Genomic DNA, 13,445 nt, shown 5'->3' with positions numbered 1-13,445 from the left:
AACTAGTAATGTATAACAAGACCATGGTAATGGATGCAAGAGGGGAAAAGCTTACAGCACCTGGTATTCCCAGGTGGTCTCCCATCCAAGTACTAACCAGGCCAAACCCTGCTTAGCTTCCGAGATCAGACGAGATCGGGCATTCTCAGGGTAGTGTGACCGTAAGCCATTGCAGAGCTCTCATCAAGACTACTTATGCAACTTCATCTATGTTGGGTTTCAGATAACAAACTAGTAATGTATAACAAGACCATGGTAATGGAAGCAAGAGGGGAAAAGCTTACAGCACCTGGTATTCCCAGGTGGTCTCCCATCCTAGTACTAACCAGGCCAAACCCTGCTTAGCTTCCGAGATCAGACGAGATCGGGCGTTCTCAGGGTAGTGTGACCGTAAGCCATTGCAGAGCTCTCATCAAGACTACTCATGCAACTTCATCTATGTTGGGTTTCAGACAACAAACTAGTAATGTATAACAAGACCATGGTAATGGAAGCAAGAGGGGAAAAGCTTACAGCACCTGGTATTCCCAGGTGGTCTCCCATCCAAGTACTAACCAGGCCAAACCCTGCTTAGCTTCCGAGATCAGACGAGATCGGGCGTTCTCAGGGTAGTGTGACCGTAAGCCATTGCAGAGCTCTCATCAAGACTACTTATGCAACTTCATCTATGTTGGGTTTCAGATAACAAACTAGTAATGTATAACAAGACCATGGTAATGGAAGCAAGAGGGGAAAAGCTTACAGCACCTGGTATTCCCAGGTGGTCTCCCATCCAAGTACTAACCAGGCCAAACCCTGCTTAGCTTCCGAGATCAGACGAGATCGGGCGTTCTCAGGGTAGTGTGACCGTAAGCCATTGCAGAGCTCTCATCAAGACTACTTATGCAACTTCATCTATGTTGGGTTTCAGATAACAAACTAGTAATGTATAACAAGACCATGGTAATGGAAGCAAGAGGGGAAAAGCTTACAGCACCTGGTATTCCCAGGTGGTCTCCCATCCAAGTACTAACCAGGCCAAACCCTGCTTAGCTTCCGAGATCAGACGAGATCGGGCGTTCTCAGGGTAGTGTGACTGTAAGCCATTGCAGAGATCTCATCAAGACTACTTATGCAACTTCATCTATGTTGGGTTTCAGATAACAAACTAGTAATGTATAACAAGACCATGGTAATGGAAGCAAGAGGGGAAAAGCTTACAGCACCTGGTATTCCCAGGTGGTCTCCCATCCAAGTACTAACCAGGCCAAACCCTGCTTAGCTTCCGAGATCAGACGAGATCGGGCGTTCTCAGGGTAGTGTGACCGTAAGCCATTGCAGAGCTCTCATCAAGACTACTTATGCAACTTCATCTATGTTGGGTTTCAGATAACAAACTAGTAATGTATAACAAGACCATGGTAATGGAAGCAAGAGGGGAAAAGCTTACAGCACCTGGTATTCCCAGGTGGTCTCCCATCCAAGTACTAACCAGGCCAAACCCTGCTTAGCTTCCGAGATCAGACGAGATCGGGCGTTCTCAGGGTAGTGTGACCGTAAGCCATTGCAGAGCTCTCATCAAGACTACTTATGCAACTTCATCTATGTTGGGTTTCAGATAACAAACTAGTAATGTATAACAAGACCATGGTAATGGAAGCAAGAGGGGAAAAGCTTACAGCACCTGGTATTCCCAGGTGGTCTCCCATCCAAGTACTAACCAGGCCAAACCCTGCTTAGCTTCCGAGATCAGACGAGATCGGGCGTTCTCAGGGTAGTGTGACCGTAAGCCATTGCAGAACTCTCATCAAGACTACTTATGCAACTTCATCTATGTTGGGTTTCAGATAACAAACTAGTAATGTATAACAAGACCATGGTAATGGAAGCAAGAGGGGAAAAGCTTACAGCACCTGGTATTCCCAGGTGGTCTCCCATCCAAGTACTAACCAGGCCAAACCCTGCTTAGCTTCCGAGATCAGACGAGATCGGGCGTTCTCAGGGTAGTGTGACCGTAAGCCATTGCAGAGCTCTCATCAAGACTACTTATGCAACTTCATCTATGTTGGGTTTCAGATAACAAACTAGTAATGTATAACAAGACCATGGTAATGGAAGCAAGAGGGGAAAGGCTTACAGCACCTGGTATTCCCAGGTGGTCTCCCATCCAAGTACTAACCAGGCCAAACCCTGCTTAGCTTCCGAGATCAGACGAGATCGGGCGTTCTCAGGGTAGTGTGACCGTAAGCCATTGCAGAGCTCTCATCAAGACTACTTATGCAACTTCATCTATGTTGGGTTTCAGATAACAAACTAGTAATGTATAACAAGACCATGGTAATGGAAGCAAGAGGGGAAAAGCTTACAGCACCTGGTATTCCCAGGTGGTCTCCCATCCAAGTACTAACCAGGCCAAACCCTGCTTAGCTTCCGAGATCAGACGAGATCGGGCGTTCTCAGGGTAGTGTGACCGTAAGCCATTGCAGAGCTCTCATCAAGACTACTTATGCAACTTCATCTATGTTGGGTTTCAGATAACAAACTAGTAATGTATAACAAGACCATGGTAATGGAAGCAAGAGGGGAAAAGCTTACAGCACCTGGTATTCCCAGGTGGTCTCCCATCCAAGTACTAACCAGGCCAAACCCTGCTTAGCTTCCGAGATCAGACGAGATCGGGCGTTCTCAGGGTAGTGTGACCGTAAGCCATTGCAGAGCTCTCATCAAGACTACTTATGCAACTTCATCTATGTTGGGTTTCAGATAACAAACTAGTAATGTATAACAAGACCATGGTAATGGAAGCAAGAGGGGAAAAGCTTACAGCACCTGGTATTCCCAGGTGGTCTCCCATCCAAGTACTAACCAGGCCAAACCCTGCTTAGCTTCCGAGATCAGACGAGATCGGGCGTTCTCAGGGTAGTGTGACCGTAAGCCATTGCAGAGCTCTCATCAAGACTACTTATGCAACTTCATCTATGTTGGGTTTCAGATAACAAACTAGTAATGTATAACAAGACCATGGTAATGGAAGCAAGAGGGGAAAAGCTTACAGCACCTGGTATTCCCAGGTGGTCTCCCATCCAAGTACTAACCAGGCCAAACCCTGCTTAGCTTCCGAGATCAGACGAGATCGGGCGTTCTCAGGGTAGTGTGACCGTAAGCCATTGCAGAGCTCTCATCAAGACTACTTATGCAACTTCATCTATGTTGGGTTTCAGATAACAAACTAGTAATGTATAACAAGACCATGGTAATGGAAGCAAGAGGGGAAAAGCTTACAGCACCTGGTATTCCCAGGTGGTCTCCCATCCAAGTACTAACCAGGCCAAACCCTGCTTAGCTTCCGAGATCAGACGAGATCGGGCGTTCTCAGGGTAGTGTGACCGTAAGCCATTGCAGAGCTCTCATCAAGACTACTTATGCAACTTCATCTATGTTGGGTTTCAGATAACAAACTAGTAATGTATAACAAGACCATGGTAATGGAAGCAAGAGGGGAAAAGCTTACAGCACCTGGTATTCCCAGGTGGTCTCCCATCCAAGTACTAACCAGGCCAAACCCTGCTTAGCTTCCGAGATCAGACGAGATCGGGCGTTCTCAGGGTAGTGTGACCGTAAGCCATTGCAGAGCTCTCATCAAGACTACTTATGCAACTTCATCTATGTTGGGTTTCAGATAACAAACTAGTAATGTATAACAAGACCATGGTAATGGAAGCAAGAGGGGAAAAGCTTACAGCACCTGGTATTCCCAGGTGGTCTCCCATCCAAGTACTAACCAGGCCAAACCCTGCTTAGCTTCCGAGATCAGACGAGATCGGGCGTTCTCAGGGTAGTGTGACCGTAAGCCATTGCAGAGCTCTCATCAAGACTACTTATGCAACTTCATCTATGTTGGGTTTCAGATAACAAACTAGTAATGTATAACAAGACCATGGTAATGGAAGCAAGAGGGGAAAAGCTTACAGCACCTGGTATTCCCAGGTGGTCTCCCATCCAAGTACTAACCAGGCCAAACCCTGCTTAGCTTCCGAGATCAGACGAGATCGGGCGTTCTCATGGTAGTGTGACCGTAAGCCATTGCAGAGCTCTCATCAAGACTACTTATGCAACTTCATCTATGTTGGGTTTCAGATAACAAACTAGTAATGTATAACAAGACCATGGTAATGGAAGCAAGAGGGGAAAAGCTTACAGCACCTGGTATTCCCAGGTTGTCTCCCATCCAAGTACTAACCAGGCCAAACCCTGCTTAGTTCCGAGATCAGACGAGATTGGGCGTTCTCAGGGTAGTGTGACCGTAAGCCATTGCAGAGCTCTCATCAAGACTACTTATGCAACTTCATCTATGTTGGGTTTCAGACAACAAACTAGTAATGTATAACAAGACCATGGTAATGGAAGCAAGAGGGGAAAAGCTTACAGCACCTGGTATCCCCAGGTGGTCTCCCATCCAAGTACTAACCAGGCCAAACCCTGCTTAGTTCCGAGATCAGACGAGATCGGGCGTTCTCAGGGTAGTGTGACCGTAAGCCGTTGCAGAGCTCTCATCAAGACTACTTATGCAACTTCATCTATGTTGGGTTTCAGATAACAAACTAGTAATGTATAACAAGACCATGGTAATGGAAGCAAGAGGGGAAAAGCTTACAGCACCTGGTATTCCCAGGTGGTCTCCCATCCAAGTACTAACCAGGCCAAACCCTGCTTAGCTTCCGAGATCAGACGAGATCGGGCGTTCTCAGGGTAGTGTGACCGTAAGCCATTGCAGAACTCTCATCAAGACTACTTATGCAACTTCATCTATGTTGGGTTTCAGATAACAAACTAGTAATGTATAACAAGACCATGGTAATGGAAGCAAGAGGGGAAAAGCTTACAGCACCTGGTATTCCCAGGTGGTCTCCCATCCAAGTACTAACCAGGCCAAACCCTGCTTAGCTTCCGAGATCAGACGAGATCGGGCGTTCTCAGGGTAGAGTGACCGTAAGCCATTGCAGAGCTCTCATCAAGACTACTTATGCAACTTCATCTATGTTGGGTTTCAGATAACAAACTAGTAATGTATAACAAGACCATGGTAATCGAAGCAAGAGGGGAAAAGCTTACAGCACCTGGTATTCCCAGGTGGTCTCCCATCCAAGTACTAACCAGGCCAAACCCTGCTTAGTTCCGAGATCAGACGAGATCGGGCGTTCTCAGGGTAGTGTGACCGTAAGCCATTGCAGAGCTCTCATCAAGACTACTTATGCAACTTCATCTATGTTGGGTTTCAGATAACAAACTAGTAATGTATAACAAGACCATGGTAATGGAAGCAAGAGGGGAAAAGCTTACAGCACCTGGTATTCCCAGGTGGTCTCCCATCCAAGTACTAACCAGGCCAAACCCTGCTTAGCTTCTGAGATCAGACGAGATCGGGCATTCTCAGGGTAGTGTGACCGTAAGCCATTGCAGAGCTCTCATCAAGACTACTTATGCAACTTCATCTATGTTGGGTTTCAGATAACAAACTAGTAATGTATAACAAGACCATGGTAATGGAAGCAAGAGGGGAAAAGCTTACAGCACCTGGTATTCCCAGGTGGTCTCCCATCCAAGTACTAACCAGGCCAAACCCTGCTTAGTTCCGAGATCAGACGAGATCGGGCGTTCTCAGGGTAGTGTGACCGTAAGCCATTGCAGAGCTCTCATCAAGACTACTTATGCAACTTCATCTATGTTGGGTTTCAGATAACAAACTAGTAATGTATAACAAGACCATGGTAATGGAAGCAAGAGGGGAAAAGCTTACAGCACCTGGTATTCTCAGGTGGTCTCCCATCCAAGTACTAACCAGGCCAAACCCTGCTTAGCTTCCGAGATCAGACGAGATCGGGCGTTCTCAGGGTTGTGTGACCGTAAGCCATTGCAGAGCTCTCATCAAGACTACTTATGCAACTTCATCTATGTTGGGTTTCAGATAACAAACTAGTAATGTATAACAAGACCATGGTAATGGAAGCAAGAGGGGAAAAGCTTACAGCACCTGGTATTCCCAGGTGGTCTCCCATCCAAGTACTAACCAGGCCAAACCCTGCTTAGCTTCCGAGATCAGACGAGATCGGGCGTTCTCAGGGTAGTGTGACCGTAAGCCATTGCAGAGCTCTCATCAAGACTACTTATGCAACTTCATATATGTTGGGTTTCACATAACAAACTAGTAATGTATAACAAGACCATGGTAATGGAAGCAAGAGGGGAAAAGCTTACAGCACCTGGTATTCCCAGGTGGTCTCCCATCCAAGTACTAACCAGGCCAAACCCTGCTTAGCTTCCGAGATCAGACGAGATCGGGCGTTCTCAGGGTAGTGTGACCGCAAGCCATTGCAGAGCTCTCATCAAGACTACTTATGCAACTTCATCTATGTTGGGTTTCAGATAACAAACTAGTAATGTATAACAAGACCATGGTAATGGAAGCAAGAGGGGAAAAGCTTACAGCACCTGGTATTCCCAGGTGGTCTCCCATCCAAGTACTAACCAGGCCAAACCCTGCTTAGCTTCCGAGATCAGACGAGATCGGGCGTTCTCAGGGTAGTGTGACCGTAAGCCATTGCAGAGCTCTCATCAAGACTACTTATGCAACTTCATCTATGTTGGGTTTCAGATAACAAACTAGTAATGTATAACAAGACCATGGTAATGGAACCAAGAGGGGAAAAGCTTACAGCACCTGGTATTCCCAGGTGGTCTCCCATCCAAGTACTAACCAGGCCAAACCCTGCTTAGCTTCCGAGATCAGACGAGATCGGGCGTTCTCAGGGTAGTGTGACCGTAAGCCATTGCAGAGCTCTCATCAAGACTACTTATGCAACTTCATCTATGTTGGGTTTCAGATAACAAACTAGTAATGTATAACAAGACCATGGTAATGGAAGCAAGAGGGGAAAAGCTTACAGCACCTGGTATTCCCAGGTGGTCTCCCATCCAAGTACTAACCAGGCCAAACCCTGCTTAGCTTCCGAGATCAGACGAGATCGGGCGTTCTCAGGGTAGTGTGACCGTAAGCCAATGCAGAGCTCTCATCAAGACTACTTATGCAACTTCATCTATGTTGGGTTTCAGATAACAAACTAGTAATGTATAACAAGACCATGGTAATGGAAGCAAGAGGGGAAAAGCTTACAGCACCTGGTATTCCCAGGTGGTCTCCCATCCAAGTACTAACCAGGCCACACCCTGCTTAGCTTCCGAGATCAGACGAGATCGGGCGTTCTCAGGGTAGTGTGACCGTAAGCCATTGCAGAGCTCTCATCAAGACTACTTATGCAACTTCATCTATGTTGGGTTTCAGATAACAAACTAGTAATGTATAACAAGACCATGGTAATGGAAGCAAGAGGGGAAAAGCTTACAGCACCTGGTATTCCCAGGTGGTCTCCCATCCAAGTACTAACCAGGCCAAACCCTGCTTAGCTTCCGAGATCAGACGAGATCGGGCGTTCTCAGGGTAGTGTGACCGTAAGCCATTGCAGAGCTCTCATCAAGACTACTTATGCAACTTCATCTATGTTGGGTTTCAGATAACACATTAGTAATGTATAACAAGACCATGGTAATGGAAGCAAGAGGGGAAAAGCTTACAGCACCTGGTATTCCCAGGTGGTCTCCCATCCAAGTACTAACCAGGCCAAAACCTGCTTAGCTTCCGAGATCAGACGAGATCGGGCGTTCTCAGGGTAGTGTGACCGTAAGCCATTGCAGAGCTCTCATCAAGACTACTTATGCAACTTCATCTATGTTGGGTTTCAGATAACAAACTAGTAATGTATAACAAGACCATGGTAATGGAAGCAAGAGGGGAAAAGCTTACAGCACCTGGTATTCCCAGGTGGTCTCCCATCCAAGTACTAACCAGGCCAAACCCTGCTTAGCTTCCGAGATCAGACGAGATCGGGCGTTCTCAGGGTAGTGTGACCGTAAGCCATTGCAGAGCTCTCATCAAGACTACTTATGCAACTTCATCTATGTTGGGTTTCAGATAACAAACTAGTAATGTATAACAAGACCATGGTAATGGAAGCAAGAGGGGAAAAGCTTACAGCACCTGGTATTCCCAGGTGGTCTCCCATCCAAGTACTAACCAGGCCAAACCCTGCTTAGCTTCCGAGATCAGACGAGATCTGGCGTTCTCAGGGTAGTGTGACCGTAAGCCATTGCAGAGCTCTCATCAAGACTACTTATGCAACTTCATCTATATTGGGTTTCAGATAACAAACTAGTAATGTATAACAAGACCATGGTAATGGAAGCAAGAGGGGAAAAGCTTACAGCACCTGGTATTCCCAGGTGGTCTCCCATCCAAGTACTAACCAGGCCAAACCCTGCCTAGCTTCCGAGATCAGACGAGATCGGGCGTTCTCAGGGTAGTGTGACCGTAAGCCGTTGCAGAGCTCTCATCAAGACTACTTATGCAACTTCATCTATATTGGGTTTCAGATAACAAACTAGTAATGTATAACAAGACCATGGTAATGGAAGCAAGAGGGGAAAAGCTTACAGCACCTGGTATTCCCAGGTGGTCTCCCATCGAAGTACTAACCAGGCCAAACCCTGCTTAGCTTCCGAGATCAGACGAGATCGGGCGTTCTCAGGGTAGTGTGACCGTAAGCCATTGCAGAGCTCTCATCAAGACTACTTATGCAACTTCATCTATATTGGGTTTCAGATAACAAACTAGTAATGTATAACAAGACCATGGTAATGGAAGCAAGAGGGGAAAAGCTTACAGCACCTGGTATTCCCAGGTGGTCTCCCATCGAAGTACTAACCAGGCCAAACCCTGCTTAGCTTCCGAGATCAGACGAGATCGGGCGTTCTCAGGGTAGTGTGACCGTAAGCCATTGCAGAGCTCTCATCAAGACTACTTATGCAACTTCATCTATGTTGGGTTTCAGATAACAAACTAGTAATGTATAACAAGACCATGGTAATGGAAGCAAGAGGGGAAAAGCTTACAGCACCTGGTATTCCCAGGTGGTCTCCCATCCAAGTACTAACCAGGCCAAACCCTGCTTAGCTTCCGAGATCAGACGAGATCGAGCGTTCTCAGGGTAGTGTGACCGTAAGCCATTGCAGAGCTCTCATCAAGACTACTTATGCAACTTCATCTATGTTGGGTTTCAGATAACAAACTAGTAATGTATAACAAGACCATGGTAATGGAAGCAAGAGGGGAAAAGCTTACAGCACCTGGTATTCCCAGGTGATCTCCCATCCAAGTACTAACCAGGCCAAACCCTGCTTAGCTTCCGAGATCAGACGAGATCGGGCGTTCTCAGGGTAGTGTGACCGTAAGCCATTGCAGAGCTCTCATCAAGACTGCTTATGCAACTTCATCTATGTTGGGTTTCAGATAACAAACTAGTAATGTATAACAAGACCATGGTAATGGAAGCAAGAGGGGAAAAGCTTACAGCACCTGGTATTCTCAGGTGGTCTCCCATCCAAGTACTAACCAGGCCAAACCCTGCTTAGCTTCCGAGATCAGACGAGATTGGGCGTTCTCAGGGTAGTGTGACCGTAAGCCATTGCAGAGCTCTCATCAAGACTACTTATGCAACTTCATCTATGTTGGGTTTCAGATAACAAACTAGTAATGTATAACAAGACCATGGTAATGGAAGCAAGAGGGGAAAAGCTTACAGCACCCGGTATTCCCAGGTGGTCTCCCATCCAAGTACTAACCAGGCCAAACCCTGCTTAGCTTCCGAGATCAGACGAGATCGGGCGTTCTCAGGGTAGTGTGACCGTAAGCCGTTGCAGAGCTCTCATCAAGACTACTTATGCAACTTCCTCTATGTTGGGTTTCAGATAACAAACTAGTAATGTATAACAAGACCATGGTAATGGAAGCAAGAGGGGAAAAGCTTACAGCACCTGGTATTCTCAGGTGGTCTCCCATCCAAGTACTAACCAGGTCAAACCCTGCTTAGCTTCCGAGATCAGACGAGATCGGGTGTTCTCAGGGTAGTGTGACCGTAAGCCATTGCAGAGCTCTCATCAAGACTACTTATGCAACTTCATCTATGTTGGGTTTCAGATAACAAACTAGTAATGTATAACAAGACCATGGTAATGGAAGCAAGAGGGGAAAAGCTTACAGCACCTGGTATTCTCAGGTGGTCTCCCATCCAAGTACTAACCAGGCCAAACCCTGCTTAGCTTCCGAGATCAGACGAGATCGGGCGTTCTCAGGGTAGTGTGACCGTAAGCCATTGCAGAGCTCTCATCAAGACTACTTATGCAACTTCATCTATGTTGGGTTTCAGATAACAAACTAGTAATGTATAACAAGACCATGGTAATGGAAGCAAGAGGGGAAAAGCTTACAGCACCTGGTATTCCCAGGTGGTCTCCCATCCAAGTACTAACCAGGCCAAACCCTGCTTAGCTTCCGAGATCAGACGAGATCGGGCGTTCTCAGGGTAGTATGACCGTAAGCCATTGCAGAGCTCTCATCAAGACTACTTATGCAACTTCCTCTATGTTGGGTTTCCGATAACAAACTAGTAATGTATAACAAGACCATGGTAATGGAAGCAAGAGGGGAAAAGCTTACAGCACCTGGTATTCCCAGGTGGTCTCCCATCCAAGTACTAACCAGGCCAAACCCTGCTCAGCTTCCGAGATCAGACGAGATCGGGCGTTCTCAGGGTAGTGTGACCGTAAGCCATTGCAAGGCTCTCATCAAGACTACTTATGCAACTTCATCTATGTTGGGTTTCAGATAACAAACTAGTAATGTATAACAAGACCATGGTAATGGAAGCAAGAGGGGAAAAGCTTACAGCACCTGGTATTCCCAGGTGGTCTCCCATCCAAGTACTAACCAGGCCAAACCCTGCTTAGCTTCCGAGATCAGACGAGATCGGGCGTTCTCAGGGTAGTGTGACCGTAAGCCATTGCAGAGCTCTCATCAAGACTACTTATGCAACTTCATCTATGTTGGGTTTCAGATAACAAACTAGTAATGTATAACAAGACCATGGTAATGGAAGCAAGAGGGGAAAAGCTTACAGCACCTGGTATTCCCAGGTGGTCTCCCTTCCAAGTACTAACCAGGCCAAACCCTGCTTAGCTTCCGAGATCAGACGAGATCGGGCGTTCTCAGGGTAGTGTGACCGTAAGCCATTGCAGAGCTCTCATCAAGACTACTTATGCAACTTCATCTATGTTGGGTTTCAGATAACAAACTAGTAATGTATAACAAGACCATGGTAATGGAAGCAAGAGGGGAAAAGCTTACAGCACCTGGTATTCCCAGGTGGTCTCCCATCCAAGTACTAACCAGGCCAAACCCTGCTTAGCTTCCGAGATCAGACGAGATCGGGCGTTCTCAGGGTAGTGTGACCGTAAGCCATTGCAGAGCTCTCATCAAGACTACTTATGCAACTTCATCTATGTTGGGTTTCAGATAACAAACTAGTAATGTATAACAAGACCATGGTAATGGAAGCAAGAGGGGAAAAGCTTACAGCACCTGGTATTCCCAGGTGGTCTCCCATCCAAGTACTAACCAGGCCAAACCCTGCTTAGCTTCCGAGATCAGACGAGATCGGGCGTTCTCAGGGTAGTGTGACCGTAAGCCATTGCAGAGCTCTCATCAAGACTACTTATGCAACTTCATCTATGTTGGGTTTCAGATAACAAACTAGTAATGTATAACAAGACCATGGTAATGGAAGCAAGAGGGGAAAAGCTTACAGCACCTGGTATTCCCAGGTGGTCTCCCATCCAAGTACTAACCAGGCCAAACCCTGCTTAGCTTCCGAGATCAGACGAGATCGGGCGTTCTCAGGGTAGTGTGACCGTAAGCCATTGCAGAGCTCTCATCAAGACTACTTATGCAACTTCATCTATGTTGGGTTTCAGATAACAAACTAGTAATGTATAACAAGACCATGGTAATGGAAGCAAGAGGGGAAAAGCTTACAGCACCTGGTATTCCCAGGTGGTCTCCCATCCAAGTACTAACCAGGCCAAACCCTGCTTAGCTTCCGAGATCAGACGAGATCGGGCGTTCTCAGGGTAGTGTGACCTTAAGCCATTGCAGAGCTCTCATCAAGACTACTTATGCAACTTCATCTATGTTGGGTTTCAGACAACAAACTAGTAATGTATAACAAGACCATGGTAATGGAAGCAAGAGGGGAAAAGCTTACAGCACCTGGTATTCCCAGGTGGTCTCCCATCCAAGTACTAACCAGGCCAAACCCTGCTTAGCTTCCGAGATCAGACGAGATCGGGCGTTCTCAGGGTAGTGTGACCGTAAGCCATTGCAGAGCTCTCATCAAGACTACTTATGCAACTTCATCTATGTTGGGTTTCAGATAACAAACTAGTAATGTATAACAAGACCATGGTAATGGAAGCAAGAGGGGAAAAGCTTACAGCACCTGGTATTCCCAGGTGGTCTCCCATCCAAGTACTAACCAGGCCAAACCCTGCTTAGCTTCCGAGATCAGACGAGATCGGGCGTTCTCAGGGTAGTGTGACCTTAAGCCATTGCAGAGCTCTCATCAAGACTACTTATGCAACTTCATCTATGTTGGGTTTCAGACAACAAACTAGTAATGTATAACAAGACCATGGTAATGGAAGCAAGAGGGGAAAAGCTTACAGCACCTGGTATTCCCAGGTGGTCTCCCATCCAAGTACTAACCAGGCCAAACCCTGCTTAGCTTCCGAGATCAGACGAGATCGGGCGTTCTCAGGGTAGTGTGACCGTAAGCCATTGCAGAGCTCTCATCAAGACTACTTATGCAACTTCATCTATGTTGGGTTTCAGATAACAAACTAGTAATGTATAACAAGACCATGGTAATGGAAGCAAGAGGGGAAAAGCTTACAGCACCTGGTATTCCCAGGTGGTCTCCCATCCAAGTACTAACCAGGCCAAACCCTGCTTAGCTTCCGAGATCAGACGAGATCGGGCGTTCTCAGGGTAGTGTGACCGTAAGCCATTGCAGAGCTCTCATCAAGACTACTTATGCAACTTCATCTATGTTGGGTTTCAGATAACAAACTAGTAATGTATAACAAGACCATGGTAATGGAAGCAAGAGGGGAAAAGCTTACAGCACCTGGTATTCCCAGGTGGTCTCCCATCCAAGTACTAACCAGGCCAAACCCTGCTTAGCTTCCGAGATCAGACGAGATCGGGCGTTCTCAGGGTAGTGTGACCTTAAGCCATTGCAGAGCTCTCATCAAGACTACTTATGCAACTTCATCTATGTTGGGTTTCAGACAACAAACTAGTAATGTATAACAAGACCATGGTAATGGAAGCAAGAGGGGAAAAGCTTACAGCACCTGGTATTCCCAGGTGGTCTCCCATCCAAGTACTAACCAGGCCAAACCCTGCTTAGCTTCCGAGATCAGACGAGATCGGGCGTTCTCAGGGTAGTGTGACCGTAAGC

General features: G+C 46.7%; 57 non-coding genes and 2 pseudogenes across 57 annotated transcripts; all 59 read right to left on the bottom strand.

Annotated features, from left to right (window-relative positions):
• Positions 1–48: 48 nt before the first annotated feature.
• Positions 49–167, bottom strand: LOC125790474 (5S ribosomal RNA). Its single transcript, XR_007430266.1, has one exon. It is a non-coding gene; the product is annotated as a 5S ribosomal RNA (ribosomal RNA).
• A 110-nt stretch (positions 168–277) lies between these two features.
• LOC125790307 (5S ribosomal RNA) lies at positions 278–396 on the bottom strand. Its single transcript, XR_007430099.1, has one exon. It is a non-coding gene; the product is annotated as a 5S ribosomal RNA (ribosomal RNA).
• A 110-nt stretch (positions 397–506) lies between these two features.
• On the bottom strand, positions 507–625 carry LOC125790342 (5S ribosomal RNA). Its single transcript, XR_007430134.1, has one exon. It is a non-coding gene; the product is annotated as a 5S ribosomal RNA (ribosomal RNA).
• Positions 626–735: 110 nt separating this feature from the next.
• LOC125790341 (5S ribosomal RNA) lies at positions 736–854 on the bottom strand. The gene has a single exon (XR_007430133.1). It is a non-coding gene; the product is annotated as a 5S ribosomal RNA (ribosomal RNA).
• A 110-nt stretch (positions 855–964) lies between these two features.
• LOC125790430 (5S ribosomal RNA) lies at positions 965–1,083 on the bottom strand. Its single transcript, XR_007430222.1, has one exon. It is a non-coding gene; the product is annotated as a 5S ribosomal RNA (ribosomal RNA).
• Positions 1,084–1,193: 110 nt separating this feature from the next.
• Positions 1,194–1,312, bottom strand: LOC125790339 (5S ribosomal RNA). Its single transcript, XR_007430131.1, has one exon. It is a non-coding gene; the product is annotated as a 5S ribosomal RNA (ribosomal RNA).
• A 110-nt stretch (positions 1,313–1,422) lies between these two features.
• Positions 1,423–1,541, bottom strand: LOC125790338 (5S ribosomal RNA). Its single transcript, XR_007430130.1, has one exon. It is a non-coding gene; the product is annotated as a 5S ribosomal RNA (ribosomal RNA).
• A 110-nt stretch (positions 1,542–1,651) lies between these two features.
• Positions 1,652–1,770, bottom strand: LOC125790337 (5S ribosomal RNA). Its single transcript, XR_007430129.1, has one exon. It is a non-coding gene; the product is annotated as a 5S ribosomal RNA (ribosomal RNA).
• Positions 1,771–1,880: 110 nt separating this feature from the next.
• Positions 1,881–1,999, bottom strand: LOC125790336 (5S ribosomal RNA). Its single transcript, XR_007430128.1, has one exon. It is a non-coding gene; the product is annotated as a 5S ribosomal RNA (ribosomal RNA).
• A 110-nt stretch (positions 2,000–2,109) lies between these two features.
• On the bottom strand, positions 2,110–2,228 carry LOC125790318 (5S ribosomal RNA). Its single transcript, XR_007430110.1, has one exon. It is a non-coding gene; the product is annotated as a 5S ribosomal RNA (ribosomal RNA).
• A 110-nt stretch (positions 2,229–2,338) lies between these two features.
• LOC125790335 (5S ribosomal RNA) lies at positions 2,339–2,457 on the bottom strand. Its single transcript, XR_007430127.1, has one exon. It is a non-coding gene; the product is annotated as a 5S ribosomal RNA (ribosomal RNA).
• A 110-nt stretch (positions 2,458–2,567) lies between these two features.
• LOC125790334 (5S ribosomal RNA) lies at positions 2,568–2,686 on the bottom strand. Its single transcript, XR_007430126.1, has one exon. It is a non-coding gene; the product is annotated as a 5S ribosomal RNA (ribosomal RNA).
• Positions 2,687–2,796: 110 nt separating this feature from the next.
• On the bottom strand, positions 2,797–2,915 carry LOC125790333 (5S ribosomal RNA). Its single transcript, XR_007430125.1, has one exon. It is a non-coding gene; the product is annotated as a 5S ribosomal RNA (ribosomal RNA).
• Positions 2,916–3,025: 110 nt separating this feature from the next.
• On the bottom strand, positions 3,026–3,144 carry LOC125790332 (5S ribosomal RNA). Its single transcript, XR_007430124.1, has one exon. It is a non-coding gene; the product is annotated as a 5S ribosomal RNA (ribosomal RNA).
• Positions 3,145–3,254: 110 nt separating this feature from the next.
• Positions 3,255–3,373, bottom strand: LOC125790331 (5S ribosomal RNA). Its single transcript, XR_007430123.1, has one exon. It is a non-coding gene; the product is annotated as a 5S ribosomal RNA (ribosomal RNA).
• A 110-nt stretch (positions 3,374–3,483) lies between these two features.
• On the bottom strand, positions 3,484–3,602 carry LOC125790330 (5S ribosomal RNA). The gene has a single exon (XR_007430122.1). It is a non-coding gene; the product is annotated as a 5S ribosomal RNA (ribosomal RNA).
• A 110-nt stretch (positions 3,603–3,712) lies between these two features.
• Positions 3,713–3,831, bottom strand: LOC125790328 (5S ribosomal RNA). Its single transcript, XR_007430120.1, has one exon. It is a non-coding gene; the product is annotated as a 5S ribosomal RNA (ribosomal RNA).
• Positions 3,832–3,941: 110 nt separating this feature from the next.
• On the bottom strand, positions 3,942–4,060 carry LOC125790521 (5S ribosomal RNA). The gene has a single exon (XR_007430313.1). It is a non-coding gene; the product is annotated as a 5S ribosomal RNA (ribosomal RNA).
• Positions 4,061–4,170: 110 nt separating this feature from the next.
• LOC125790771 (5S ribosomal RNA) lies at positions 4,171–4,288 on the bottom strand (annotated as a pseudogene).
• A 110-nt stretch (positions 4,289–4,398) lies between these two features.
• On the bottom strand, positions 4,399–4,516 carry LOC125790722 (5S ribosomal RNA; annotated as a pseudogene).
• A 110-nt stretch (positions 4,517–4,626) lies between these two features.
• Positions 4,627–4,745, bottom strand: LOC125790327 (5S ribosomal RNA). The gene has a single exon (XR_007430119.1). It is a non-coding gene; the product is annotated as a 5S ribosomal RNA (ribosomal RNA).
• A 110-nt stretch (positions 4,746–4,855) lies between these two features.
• Positions 4,856–4,974, bottom strand: LOC125790487 (5S ribosomal RNA). The gene has a single exon (XR_007430279.1). It is a non-coding gene; the product is annotated as a 5S ribosomal RNA (ribosomal RNA).
• Positions 4,975–5,084: 110 nt separating this feature from the next.
• On the bottom strand, positions 5,085–5,202 carry LOC125790667 (5S ribosomal RNA). Its single transcript, XR_007430459.1, has one exon. It is a non-coding gene; the product is annotated as a 5S ribosomal RNA (ribosomal RNA).
• Positions 5,203–5,312: 110 nt separating this feature from the next.
• On the bottom strand, positions 5,313–5,431 carry LOC125790614 (5S ribosomal RNA). The gene has a single exon (XR_007430406.1). It is a non-coding gene; the product is annotated as a 5S ribosomal RNA (ribosomal RNA).
• Positions 5,432–5,541: 110 nt separating this feature from the next.
• On the bottom strand, positions 5,542–5,659 carry LOC125790666 (5S ribosomal RNA). The gene has a single exon (XR_007430458.1). It is a non-coding gene; the product is annotated as a 5S ribosomal RNA (ribosomal RNA).
• Positions 5,660–5,769: 110 nt separating this feature from the next.
• On the bottom strand, positions 5,770–5,888 carry LOC125790390 (5S ribosomal RNA). The gene has a single exon (XR_007430182.1). It is a non-coding gene; the product is annotated as a 5S ribosomal RNA (ribosomal RNA).
• A 110-nt stretch (positions 5,889–5,998) lies between these two features.
• Positions 5,999–6,117, bottom strand: LOC125790326 (5S ribosomal RNA). Its single transcript, XR_007430118.1, has one exon. It is a non-coding gene; the product is annotated as a 5S ribosomal RNA (ribosomal RNA).
• A 110-nt stretch (positions 6,118–6,227) lies between these two features.
• On the bottom strand, positions 6,228–6,346 carry LOC125790468 (5S ribosomal RNA). The gene has a single exon (XR_007430260.1). It is a non-coding gene; the product is annotated as a 5S ribosomal RNA (ribosomal RNA).
• Positions 6,347–6,456: 110 nt separating this feature from the next.
• On the bottom strand, positions 6,457–6,575 carry LOC125790325 (5S ribosomal RNA). The gene has a single exon (XR_007430117.1). It is a non-coding gene; the product is annotated as a 5S ribosomal RNA (ribosomal RNA).
• Positions 6,576–6,685: 110 nt separating this feature from the next.
• On the bottom strand, positions 6,686–6,804 carry LOC125790324 (5S ribosomal RNA). The gene has a single exon (XR_007430116.1). It is a non-coding gene; the product is annotated as a 5S ribosomal RNA (ribosomal RNA).
• A 110-nt stretch (positions 6,805–6,914) lies between these two features.
• LOC125790323 (5S ribosomal RNA) lies at positions 6,915–7,033 on the bottom strand. The gene has a single exon (XR_007430115.1). It is a non-coding gene; the product is annotated as a 5S ribosomal RNA (ribosomal RNA).
• A 110-nt stretch (positions 7,034–7,143) lies between these two features.
• On the bottom strand, positions 7,144–7,262 carry LOC125790464 (5S ribosomal RNA). The gene has a single exon (XR_007430256.1). It is a non-coding gene; the product is annotated as a 5S ribosomal RNA (ribosomal RNA).
• A 110-nt stretch (positions 7,263–7,372) lies between these two features.
• Positions 7,373–7,491, bottom strand: LOC125790322 (5S ribosomal RNA). Its single transcript, XR_007430114.1, has one exon. It is a non-coding gene; the product is annotated as a 5S ribosomal RNA (ribosomal RNA).
• Positions 7,492–7,601: 110 nt separating this feature from the next.
• Positions 7,602–7,720, bottom strand: LOC125790555 (5S ribosomal RNA). The gene has a single exon (XR_007430347.1). It is a non-coding gene; the product is annotated as a 5S ribosomal RNA (ribosomal RNA).
• Positions 7,721–7,830: 110 nt separating this feature from the next.
• LOC125790321 (5S ribosomal RNA) lies at positions 7,831–7,949 on the bottom strand. Its single transcript, XR_007430113.1, has one exon. It is a non-coding gene; the product is annotated as a 5S ribosomal RNA (ribosomal RNA).
• Positions 7,950–8,059: 110 nt separating this feature from the next.
• Positions 8,060–8,178, bottom strand: LOC125790550 (5S ribosomal RNA). Its single transcript, XR_007430342.1, has one exon. It is a non-coding gene; the product is annotated as a 5S ribosomal RNA (ribosomal RNA).
• Positions 8,179–8,288: 110 nt separating this feature from the next.
• LOC125790570 (5S ribosomal RNA) lies at positions 8,289–8,407 on the bottom strand. The gene has a single exon (XR_007430362.1). It is a non-coding gene; the product is annotated as a 5S ribosomal RNA (ribosomal RNA).
• A 110-nt stretch (positions 8,408–8,517) lies between these two features.
• On the bottom strand, positions 8,518–8,636 carry LOC125790448 (5S ribosomal RNA). The gene has a single exon (XR_007430240.1). It is a non-coding gene; the product is annotated as a 5S ribosomal RNA (ribosomal RNA).
• A 110-nt stretch (positions 8,637–8,746) lies between these two features.
• On the bottom strand, positions 8,747–8,865 carry LOC125790447 (5S ribosomal RNA). The gene has a single exon (XR_007430239.1). It is a non-coding gene; the product is annotated as a 5S ribosomal RNA (ribosomal RNA).
• A 110-nt stretch (positions 8,866–8,975) lies between these two features.
• Positions 8,976–9,094, bottom strand: LOC125790477 (5S ribosomal RNA). The gene has a single exon (XR_007430269.1). It is a non-coding gene; the product is annotated as a 5S ribosomal RNA (ribosomal RNA).
• Positions 9,095–9,204: 110 nt separating this feature from the next.
• On the bottom strand, positions 9,205–9,323 carry LOC125790494 (5S ribosomal RNA). Its single transcript, XR_007430286.1, has one exon. It is a non-coding gene; the product is annotated as a 5S ribosomal RNA (ribosomal RNA).
• Positions 9,324–9,433: 110 nt separating this feature from the next.
• Positions 9,434–9,552, bottom strand: LOC125790604 (5S ribosomal RNA). Its single transcript, XR_007430396.1, has one exon. It is a non-coding gene; the product is annotated as a 5S ribosomal RNA (ribosomal RNA).
• A 110-nt stretch (positions 9,553–9,662) lies between these two features.
• Positions 9,663–9,781, bottom strand: LOC125790449 (5S ribosomal RNA). Its single transcript, XR_007430241.1, has one exon. It is a non-coding gene; the product is annotated as a 5S ribosomal RNA (ribosomal RNA).
• Positions 9,782–9,891: 110 nt separating this feature from the next.
• LOC125790452 (5S ribosomal RNA) lies at positions 9,892–10,010 on the bottom strand. Its single transcript, XR_007430244.1, has one exon. It is a non-coding gene; the product is annotated as a 5S ribosomal RNA (ribosomal RNA).
• Positions 10,011–10,120: 110 nt separating this feature from the next.
• LOC125790437 (5S ribosomal RNA) lies at positions 10,121–10,239 on the bottom strand. The gene has a single exon (XR_007430229.1). It is a non-coding gene; the product is annotated as a 5S ribosomal RNA (ribosomal RNA).
• A 110-nt stretch (positions 10,240–10,349) lies between these two features.
• LOC125790261 (5S ribosomal RNA) lies at positions 10,350–10,468 on the bottom strand. Its single transcript, XR_007430071.1, has one exon. It is a non-coding gene; the product is annotated as a 5S ribosomal RNA (ribosomal RNA).
• A 110-nt stretch (positions 10,469–10,578) lies between these two features.
• On the bottom strand, positions 10,579–10,697 carry LOC125790564 (5S ribosomal RNA). Its single transcript, XR_007430356.1, has one exon. It is a non-coding gene; the product is annotated as a 5S ribosomal RNA (ribosomal RNA).
• Positions 10,698–10,807: 110 nt separating this feature from the next.
• LOC125790320 (5S ribosomal RNA) lies at positions 10,808–10,926 on the bottom strand. The gene has a single exon (XR_007430112.1). It is a non-coding gene; the product is annotated as a 5S ribosomal RNA (ribosomal RNA).
• A 110-nt stretch (positions 10,927–11,036) lies between these two features.
• On the bottom strand, positions 11,037–11,155 carry LOC125790492 (5S ribosomal RNA). The gene has a single exon (XR_007430284.1). It is a non-coding gene; the product is annotated as a 5S ribosomal RNA (ribosomal RNA).
• A 110-nt stretch (positions 11,156–11,265) lies between these two features.
• LOC125790319 (5S ribosomal RNA) lies at positions 11,266–11,384 on the bottom strand. Its single transcript, XR_007430111.1, has one exon. It is a non-coding gene; the product is annotated as a 5S ribosomal RNA (ribosomal RNA).
• Positions 11,385–11,494: 110 nt separating this feature from the next.
• LOC125790317 (5S ribosomal RNA) lies at positions 11,495–11,613 on the bottom strand. The gene has a single exon (XR_007430109.1). It is a non-coding gene; the product is annotated as a 5S ribosomal RNA (ribosomal RNA).
• Positions 11,614–11,723: 110 nt separating this feature from the next.
• LOC125790316 (5S ribosomal RNA) lies at positions 11,724–11,842 on the bottom strand. The gene has a single exon (XR_007430108.1). It is a non-coding gene; the product is annotated as a 5S ribosomal RNA (ribosomal RNA).
• A 110-nt stretch (positions 11,843–11,952) lies between these two features.
• LOC125790592 (5S ribosomal RNA) lies at positions 11,953–12,071 on the bottom strand. The gene has a single exon (XR_007430384.1). It is a non-coding gene; the product is annotated as a 5S ribosomal RNA (ribosomal RNA).
• A 110-nt stretch (positions 12,072–12,181) lies between these two features.
• On the bottom strand, positions 12,182–12,300 carry LOC125790315 (5S ribosomal RNA). Its single transcript, XR_007430107.1, has one exon. It is a non-coding gene; the product is annotated as a 5S ribosomal RNA (ribosomal RNA).
• Positions 12,301–12,410: 110 nt separating this feature from the next.
• Positions 12,411–12,529, bottom strand: LOC125790591 (5S ribosomal RNA). Its single transcript, XR_007430383.1, has one exon. It is a non-coding gene; the product is annotated as a 5S ribosomal RNA (ribosomal RNA).
• Positions 12,530–12,639: 110 nt separating this feature from the next.
• Positions 12,640–12,758, bottom strand: LOC125790314 (5S ribosomal RNA). Its single transcript, XR_007430106.1, has one exon. It is a non-coding gene; the product is annotated as a 5S ribosomal RNA (ribosomal RNA).
• A 110-nt stretch (positions 12,759–12,868) lies between these two features.
• On the bottom strand, positions 12,869–12,987 carry LOC125790313 (5S ribosomal RNA). The gene has a single exon (XR_007430105.1). It is a non-coding gene; the product is annotated as a 5S ribosomal RNA (ribosomal RNA).
• A 110-nt stretch (positions 12,988–13,097) lies between these two features.
• Positions 13,098–13,216, bottom strand: LOC125790590 (5S ribosomal RNA). The gene has a single exon (XR_007430382.1). It is a non-coding gene; the product is annotated as a 5S ribosomal RNA (ribosomal RNA).
• A 110-nt stretch (positions 13,217–13,326) lies between these two features.
• Positions 13,327–13,445, bottom strand: LOC125790312 (5S ribosomal RNA). The gene has a single exon (XR_007430104.1). It is a non-coding gene; the product is annotated as a 5S ribosomal RNA (ribosomal RNA).

This window comes from Astyanax mexicanus, unplaced genomic scaffold, assembly GCF_023375975.1.
Source record: "Astyanax mexicanus isolate ESR-SI-001 unplaced genomic scaffold, AstMex3_surface scaffold_35, whole genome shotgun sequence".
In the NCBI taxonomy this organism is placed as follows: Eukaryota; Metazoa; Chordata; class Actinopteri; order Characiformes; family Acestrorhamphidae; genus Astyanax; species Astyanax mexicanus.
This window is presented reverse-complemented; position numbering and strand designations above follow the sequence as displayed.